The sequence below is a fragment of the Denticeps clupeoides genome, chromosome 7 (genome assembly GCF_900700375.1).
Source record: "Denticeps clupeoides chromosome 7, fDenClu1.1, whole genome shotgun sequence".
Classification (NCBI taxonomy): domain Eukaryota; kingdom Metazoa; phylum Chordata; class Actinopteri; order Clupeiformes; family Denticipitidae; genus Denticeps; species Denticeps clupeoides.
Window position 1 is genome coordinate 1147702 of NC_041713.1, and position 10377 is coordinate 1158078.

Below are 10377 nucleotides of genomic sequence, written 5' to 3' on the forward strand. Positions count from 1 at the left end.
CCTGCTCTACTCGTGTCCATGTGTGGTTTTCCTAGCAGAACATCTCCCAGTTTTCATCTCAGATGTTCAGGTCCATGTCTCACCTACTTGCATGTATATTGGAAGGCGATTGGTGGACTTGGTCTCCATTTCACCCCCTAAACCCCTGAGAGAGACCAACTTGCTCCCCCAGCCATGAGGTGGCGCTGCCTCAGTGCTGAATTTGCTGGTACCTATGCGGGAGGGCCAGGATGGCGTAACCCTTGACACACTTTTCCTCATCATCTCTGAAAGCCTTATTTTTTGTTAGTTTTATGCATCTTCTGCATGTGCCAGAACGCACCATCGATCTCTGGAAGATGCCATACAGCTCGCCAATCAATCTAACTAGCAGCCTGACTCGACGCGGAATAAAGCCCGCGCGGGTCTGGAGAGATGTTCTCCCCTCTTCCTCCTGTAACCTTTCCTGTGCGCAGAAGAACCCCGGGGCGTGTGGTGGCCTCTGCATCATCTCCGCGCTCCCTGCCGCTCACTCTCCGGATGAACCAGATGCAGGGAGACGTCTGAACTTCCGGATTACGGTTACGGGCACGATAATTTCCTGCTTTCATGCGAGGTTCTTCACGATAAAATGTATTAGTGGGTAGTGAGTGTCACAGGTGCATTGTGGGTAAGGAGAGTTGAAAGTTAGGAGAATAACCTCTGCAAGCCTGGTCCATATGCCTGCGATGCCCGAATGGAAAATAAAAATGAAACTGCAGATCAGATTATTGGCGACATGGCAGCAGCCAATCAGAAGGAAGCTCCTGGAAACATCTGCATCCCAGCCGGAGACGTGAAGACAGAAATACAGTGGAAACGTACGGTGTCCACCCCTCCTCACCGGCTGACAGAGATGAAGCTCCGACTCAGTGACGGAGCAGATGGTTGGAGGCCAGGGATGGAGGGATGGACATATGAAGACGGATGTGTTTGCTTTTCTCTCTTTGCTGAAGCGACGGCGACTGCAGAACGAGGGAGAACAAGCCAGTCTCGCATAAGACATGAGTGACACGCCTTCCTGCTCTCAGTAAATCATATATTTTCACATGACGAGCAATATTACGAGCAAAACCGATGAAAAATTAAACCAAGTAATAAATACAAAGCAAAAACACTACAAATAAAACAAAGAATAAAGAAAGGAAACGTTTTTTTGTATTTCACTCTATTGTTCTTTTAGGGCAATAATTGCAACTCTGATACATTGTAATTACAACCTTGTTACATTGTCGCGAGACATTAAAACCTATTAACATCACAACGATTTTAGAACGCTTGCTTCTAAAACTTTCATTTGTGAATAACACGTTTATTTCGGCATGTCTCTCTCTCCACACCTTCAGATGCATCTGAAGTCAACCACTTAACACGTTCCGAGTCTAAAAAGGCCGGTGCGCATAACGTATTAGGTTTGCACCACCGAAACAGTGTATTTGCGTGCGTGAGTGTGTGTGGGTCCGTGCACATCGCTGCATTTCTGCGTCTGCATGTGCATGCACGGTGCATGTGATTAATGCTGCTGGCTGTTAACAGAAACCATGTGCTGCAGCCAGGTTTTAACGGCAGAGGCCGTAATTAACGCCGCATAGACATTTTTCCTGAGTGCAAACATTTCTTTTTTTTTTTCTCTTTATTACCGCGGGCGATAAAACTTCCCCCCAGCAGGAGAAGGCAGACGAGAAAGCGGAGAAGTGCTGACCAGCGATCGACTGGTTATGTAAGCTGCAGCTCTGTGACAGTGGAATCGCTGGGAGGTTACGTTAAGGTTACGCAACGCCCATGATCTGTAACACTAGCTGCTGTGTTGCACCATCAACTCCATCAGCACAAACACAAACACACACACTCTCTGCCTGACATATATATCTGCCTCTGTATACATGCAGACTTATCCTCATACAAACACAAAGACACTCAATCTCACACGCAAGTGTGCATGCAACTACACAAAAGCCCCCCCACACATACACAAACAGAATGTCACACGCTCACACACTGGAGGGGTGATGATGAATCGGTTGATCTTGGCTTGACTCAGCGGAGGGTCGAAAGGTCGAGTGGGACAGAGGAGTGGAGTGTTTACAGCATCAGGCGGAATAAAACCCGGCGTCCGGTCCCTTCCGGTCCCCAAACAACGGAAAAGCCTTCAACTTCTTATTCAATGCGTTGGGAGAGCAGCAGGGGGGCGATATTACACATCCATAATAGAAAGCCATTTGCCAGTATATGCTGATGACGCCTTATCATTCCGCTGCTCGTTCCCATGCATGAGAAGCGCTGCTTTTATCCCGTAAAAAAGGTACGAATTAAACAATAAAAATATTTACTGAAAAAGATCCATTTCATTGTCGAGTATACAACTTTTTAAATGGTATAATTCATGTGTATATGTTTTCGAAGCGTTCGCTGGGCATGCGTAAGAAAAGCGGATTCTGCTTCTCTGCTTCATTTCGTGCACGACCTTGAAATGTAAATCCTCTTCCTGCAGCTCCTCTGGCAGCTTTGAAGTGATTGGCTGTGCTGCAGGGGTCCGCGTGGCCCCGGGAGCGACTTCTACGCTCCTGCTCTATACCAGCTTCACAATGATTATTCCTAAAGAATGGAGATAAAGTGAAGAGAAGGGCAAAATTTCTAACAATTTGCATGTAATGATTAGAACGGCGATTTATAAGGAAGTGTGTGTCTATATTATTCTCCATTTTTTGGGAGGAAGCTGATTCCAGAGACATTAAAAAGCTGTTGGAAGCTGAGAAGTGAAGAAGAGAGCTTCAGGAACCGCTCCTGAGTTCAAAACTGCAATTAAAGCATCAGTTGCTCAAGAACGTCATGAGGAACCTTCAAATTCTCCAGATCTCAGGTCCAAATGAGCATCTGTGGGATGCACTGATCCATGCAGATGCCATTCAAAGGTTGTGGGTTTGAGTCCCACCAGAGTCACTTTACTTTGGGGGCAGTGGTGGCCTGGCAGTTAAGGAAGCGGAATCATAAATCGCCGAGGTGCCACTGAGGTCCCCTTGATAAGGTCCCGTCCCCACACGCTGCTCCCCGGGCGCCTGTCATGGTGCCCACTGCTCACCAAGGGTGACGGTTAAATACAGAGGATGTTTCACACTGTCACTGTGTGCTGTGCTGCAGTGTCTCACAATGACAATCACTTTCATGTTCGCGTTCATTAGGTGCGTGGTTATAATGTTGTGGCTGAGCTTCATAATCACACTGTTCCTCTGCATTATGGAAATAATGAAATGCATTAATTTTATCTTCCATATGAGAATTTTAATGATATTAAGTGCACTAAACCCTCTTATTTTATGAATCTGACCAAAATAATGAGACTCTTTGTAAAATTTGTTATATGAATCATGTGAAGGACGGTGATAAACTCAGACGATGCAATATTAATTCAGATTGCAGAATACGTGTGTTGTTTTTGTGAAATTAAAACGCAGAAACACCATAGCAGCAGGCCAGGTGACAAGAGGGGACGTTTTATTACGTGTGTGAAGGTCACAATCATGGCTGCAATGACCTAGATGTGTGTGTGTGCGTTTGTTTGCATGTGCTTATGTCTTAGTGATTCAATTTTCTTGGGTTTTCTTAGGTTTGGAAGATCCTTATTTTATATTGTTATATGAATATTATAATTTGTGTTGCATATTTATTACTATGTGTGTTTATTAAATCTTATTGAAGTCCAGGATCCCAGTCTTTGATCTGCATGCTCTGCCCCCCAACCCCCCAATGCACACACACACACACACACACACACAAACACACGGTCTTTATGTGCACATTTTAACAGCCGCAGATGAACTGTCTGGCTAAGATGCTGTTTAAGCTCCTCTCACTGTACTTAAGCACTGTGTTCAAATCCCACCAGGATATGTACACACACACACACACACACACACACACTCACACACACACACACACACACACTCCACACGGACACGCACAAACACAAATGCACACACACTTATCCACACATACAGACGCACACGCATACAGACACACACGCACACACACACTTATCCACACGCACACACACACACAAACACACATGCACACACACTTATCCACATACATACAGACACACACGCACACACACACTTATCCACACATACATACAGACACACGCACACATACAGCACACACATACATACAGACACACACACATACACACACTATAGACACACATACACACACACAACATATACACACAGACTCGCTATATTTTTGTGCAGCGCTGCACCAGAAGAACTAATTAGACGGCGGCGCTGGCCGGTTCGAGACAGGCGGGTAGTGGAGGTGCTGCTGTAAGTGGGGGGTGGAGTGGGGTCGGGTGGGGCGGGGGTGGTGTTGGTGTTATTTTTGGGTCTCCGGTTCGGTTGTATTAACAGTGAGGTGAGAATGTGAGTTCTGCTCCGGGGAAATGAATCTCTTCCAACCATCTCTCAGCAAAACCTTATTATTTATTAATTAGTCCATTTCTCGTTTCTGTACGTCACACACCTGCGCCCCAAAATGACAGGAAGGCCGCCCTCGTCTCCCCACGTACAAAAAAGGCGGTATGTTCCCAAGCCGGAGCCCAGGGACCGTCTAGAGCTCCAGCCCAGTTCCCGGCACAGCTGAGGCAAACCGTGCTCCGAACGAGAATAAAAATGACGACTCTCTACATCTTCACTTCCTGTTTCCTCAGACAAACAAACTGGAAAATGCAGATTAACGGCGTATGCAAAGCGGTTCGTCTTCAGCACCGGTGTGAAATCAGGCCGTTGTTCCACCAATCACGCCGGGATGCTAATTGTTCTGGATTTTCACATGTTAGCACTCATCATTTCTTTGGCCGGGGACATCTCATTAATATTCATGAGAAAAGTTTGTAGCTTCATGATCTGGCAACTGTTGATTGACTAACAGCAGCGCATTATGGGATGTTACCAGTCAAATGCACGTACCGTCACGTGCATTTCAGTTGGGATACTTTGTAAAGATGGTTTAAAATATTATAATCTGTTAGATATAGAGATTGTTATAGAGGCATCAACGACATCACCCTGCCCAGTCCTGCCCCGCCCTGCCCCGCCCTCAGACAGCGTTTGAGGCCACGCCGCTGTCAGAATCCCAGCAACTTCAAACGGGAAAAAGCTTTTAGGTTCTGCTGCTGTTTGCTTTCACCTCTTTTCACGTCATTTTGTTCTTTTTACTTCTACAAGGAGAACCAACGCAGTGTGATTTTAATAGATAATGCAAATCAGGTCTCCTGCTTGAAGCCACCACAGATAACGATGAAAGAACATTAATACACTGGGCTCAGGCCAGTGGAGAAACCAGAAATTCATCCCTGCGTGTTTAAAACCAAGCAAGACATGAATCACAATTCATTCTTAAATCTAAGGCTTGCTAAAATATTAAAAACTATCACAGAGACGATTGGGCTGTAATGGGACGCTGGCATTCAGCTTCCTGTGGCGTATTAAACCTGTTCTCACCAGCCGCCCCATCACAATGCCACATTCAAGGTCATCCATTCGGCGTCTGAGTTATGAATACTCCCGGCCCCCAGACACCACAGGCATGCAGAAGAATGGAGAGCCTGTAGAAGGTCAGGTGACTGATGTGGCCTGCAGGGAAATGGGCCACGATCGCGTTCTAGATGACATTGAGCCTCTGAGACGTTCTTTTAATTGGCCAATTCGCTGATGTCCCAATCCAGACAAATCCCAAGTACCCGTTTCAATCTGTGCCGTTTAATTACCACATGACTGACGCCAGGCCTTATCGCGGAACTCAATTAGTCTTTTTTATCTGATAATAGTATAAAATGCGCCTATTACCCTGGGACATGCCATGTTTTCAATTTGCTATCTTCCTATCAAAGTGGATGCAAAAAATGTCAATATCTGAAGGCCGCAGCAGTCCAGGATGAGCAGGTTGAGTTGTTCACCTTTGACCTCTATTTTCCTTCCATCAATAAATCCACCACTTCATTTGTTTTCTTCACCATCACACAATGGAACGGAAAGGGAAGGAAAAAAACGTCCAACCTCCCAGCGTCCCTCCCCAGTTCACACTCACTGATTGGCTTCTTTCCTCCGCTGTCCTTCTCTCTGCACACAGGCACAGCTATTTAGAGGCTTCCGCTCACCAATCCCCTCCCGTAAGTGCCTGTCCAGCGTCCCTCACACCTCCCACCTTCAAAATATCCTCCCAATCAATCAGACGTTTACCGGAGGTCCAATCACCAACGCAACCACAGTGGACAGAGAAGCGGGAGACCCGCGGATTCACCGCACTGCAGATCTGGCTCCACCCATCCCCACCTCCCCCGCATCCTCAGAGCGATGAAGAGCACCACCCACGGCCACCGAGGGACCAAGTGCCTTCAAAACAAGCCCTGAGTCATCGGAGTTACGCGTGCCAATCCGAAAAATCATCCACCACAGATGCAGCTCTACGGTTTCCGCACGATTCAGTTACCGGAATGGAAAAGAATAAGCCCCGCCCCCTTTTCATGCCATCAGACAATTCAAATGCAGTTTATTGGCCTTTGTATGGGGCTTTAATTACCCCGTGATTGACGCCGGGCCTTATCGCGGCACTTAATTAGGGGTGTGTGGCGTAATTAAGGCGCCTGGCTCGGGAGTAAATGTATTAATTGCAGCTGTGCAGCGGAATGAACCTGAAATGAATGTTTTATCCGGACGCTGATCCTATAACCGAGATACTATCTGCAGAAAAACAGATCGGGGTGTCCTGATAACCTCTGATAAGCTGCACGTATCCCATAACCAACACTCCACGTGAAGACGTCTGCCCTGTTTTGTTGGTACACATCAAACTAACAATCCAGAATCTAATAATAAATGCATTTTTCTTGGGAAATTGCAGAAATTACAGCGAGAAGCTCTTCGACTAGACAGACATTTCCAGTACGCGTTTGATTGAGTTCCCAAGGGTTCTGTTCTGGTATCATTTTTATTCATAATCTACATCAATTATATTGACTCTTGATGATATTAATCTTGGAGGTGTGGCTGGCGCTGTTGCTGTCTAGAAGGCCGTGTGTAATTCCCTAATCCTGAGTGCTGTGCCACGCTGGGTCACCTTAACTGAATAAAGGACATTGCTGCGACAGAAGAATGATTTCTGGCCTCATGGAGATGACTTATGAGCATTAAAAAACACTCCATGTCAGCTTGATGGCCCCAATTACCGCCTCTCGTAACCTTCTTGTGTTTTTAGGCCCATACCTGAATATAGAAGTGCAATAATTACTTCAGAGCGACAGTAAAAGCATGTGATCAGAGAGACACCCGATTGGCTGAGACTACCTGGACTCATTAAGAGTACAGCTGCTGTAAAGTGGACGTCTAGAGCAAATAAGAAATCAATGAACGTCTCTGAGCTACTGATGAGAAATAATGGCCGAACTGATGGTAGGAAGAGATGGAAGTGAGGGGTCGTGACGACCTTACATGGCTCCTGGGGTGATTAATACGCGGAGCCACCGAGTGTAAAGGACGTGTGTCGGGTCTCATGTTAATTACATGCGGTCAACATTAAAGCTTAACAAGCCTCTGTGTTTATTTCTGTGTTGGCAAGTGTGAATATGCATGATGCATGAATATAAATGTCTGAATAGTGTGTGTGTGTGTGTGTTTACGCATGGAAGTGTGTGTCGTTCCGCGCTGTGTTCTTTCCTGCTGCGAGGAGCGTTTGAAGTGTCAAGCAGCGGCCCGGAGCTCCACTATCACCGCCATGCAGTTTGCCGTGATTCCTCCAACTGCAGCGCAGAGACAGTGGAGAGAAGGGTGGAGTTGTCGTACCTGCATGTTTCAGTGGGGGGTGGAGCTATGCAAAGCAGCGAATAGGCACAAGATCCTTCGATGATAAAGAAGACGATCGAAAAGTGAAAGTTAAGTGACTGTCATTATGACCTCAGTGGCACCTTGGCATTCAGACCCACAAAACATAACACACACTAATGATGGCATTTCAAGGCATACTCATTATCGGTGCATATATTCACACACATTTCAGTGCTAATGCATGTGTATGTATACACACACACACACACACACACACACAAATGAGAATGCTATTGACTGGTACCAATCAATAGAAATCAAGTGAAAGCATCCACCAACACACTGGCACAACCCCCTCACCACCACAAACACACACACACACACACACACACACACAGGCCAGAAAGAGAATTTGCTGATGCAAACACAGCGAGGAACATTAATAGAACATTGAGAGCGCAGTGGAGCAGATTCCAAAATCAAAGCAATTCAAGCTCAGTGACCCCAAAAAACCCTCCGCAGCCCCCCATACAGCAAACATGGGACGGGGGTGTGAGCTGGGGGTGGGGAGGGGCAGGTCTAATTCTCAGGTGTGAGACGATGGAATAAGATGAGAGCAAGAAGCGTGTGAAGTGCAGGCACCGCGGTCCGATGAGGGAAGACCCGCCTCTCCTCCCAGCTCTCTTTTCAGCAAAATGTGAAGGAAGAAAAAGAACGAGACAAAAAATAAAACTGGTGTAAGAGCAGCTGGCTGCAGACCTGCAATCAGTCACTTCATTAATTAGTAAAATATGTCATGAGATTTATTTATTAATAAATACTTTACAGCCAAGAACAAACATAAACCATACACAACATGACAAGAACATGGCCAAAATGAAGAAAAAACGTATGGCATAAACGGAACAGATATACAGTACAGGCCAAAAGTCTGGACACCTTCTCATTCAACGTGTTTTCTTTATTTTCGTGACCATTTACGTTGGTAGATTCTCACTGAAGGCATCAGAACTATGGATGAAACATGTGGAGTTATGTACACATTGAATGAGAAGGTGGGTCCAAACCTTTGGACACACTGCACTGTATATCAGATTCATCCAATCACACATCCAGACCCAGCAGCATATTTACATGTTGTATGGACCCCAAATTAGTTGAATTTATGACTATTTATAAAATGACCATTTCGAGTGTAACTCATCTTTTCTAATTTCATATTGATTATGTGTTGGGGGGGTTAAATCCTTCGATTTAAAAAGAATGGCATGTCTGACAAGTAAAGAGCAGAAGACAATGAGCTTGTGGAGGTGGGATGGAGGTCTGGGATCAATTAGACATGAAATGGTACCAAGAATGTCAATTCTTCAATTGAATAAGATAAGCATGACGACCATGGCCTGCAGTCCACCTGCATTGACCCCAGGCCGGGCGTGACCTGCTGACCTCCTCAGTCCACAAAGTGTCCCCTGGGGCAGGCTAGCCGGTGACGATCGAGGTGTCCAGCTGTCGGAGTGGAGTGTTGGTTCAGGGTGTAAAATGTCGGACTGCTGCCTGCTGGCGGCTCTCCGTGCGTCTTGCCGCCAATGCTTTTTCACCGATAATTAATTCAGACTCTGCCGCTAATTAATTTGGCTGCGCTAATTAAACAAAAGAGTCACCTTCGCCTTCACCCCTGCTGCCGCCACCGCCGCAGCTCGGCTCTTTGTTTCATTGGGAGCTGATTGGATAATTCGGCTGACAGCCGCTGTGCCTCATTCGCCAAAGTCTAATTTTACCCGCAGCAAAACACAAAGCGCCAGACTCATTTACAGACGTTCGTATGGTAACTGTCACACGCTTTCTATTTTTGCCTAAAAAAATCTTCAGTGCTTGCATAAAATGACCAGCAATTTGCAATATTTGCAATGTTGCTTCAACATGTAAAAATGTAGAGCCTTCAAGAACACTCTGAGGAACACCACCTCACAACTGGCAGGATCTGCTGCTGAAGGCTTGGTACCAGGTTCCACAGAAGATACCTTCTAACCAGTTTCACCATACAGAGGATATTGGAGTTGAGATTCCGGCTAAAGGCTGCTAGTCTGGATTAGTTTCACGTTATCGGCTGCTAGTTTGGTTTAGTTTCTGGTTATCGGCTGCTAGTTTGGTTTTGTTTCTGGTTATCGGCTGCTAGTTTTGTTTAGTTTCCGGTTATCGGCTGCTAGTTTGGTTTTGTTTCTGGTTATTGGCTGCTAGTTTGGTTTAGTTTCTGGTTATCGGTTGCTAGTTTGGTTTCATTTCTGATTATCGGCTGCTAGTCTGGATTTGTTTCCGGCTATCGGCTGCTAGTTTGGTTTAGTTTCTGGTTATCGGTTGCTAGTTTGGTTTCATTTCTGATTATCGGCTGTTAGTCTGGTTTAGTTTCTGATTATCTGCCGCTAGTCTGGATTTGTTTCACGTTATCGGCTGCTAGTCTGGTTTAGTTTTCTGGTTATCGGCTAATAATTTGGTTTTGTTTCACGTTATCGGCTGCTAGTTTGGTTTAGTTTCCGGTTATCAGCTG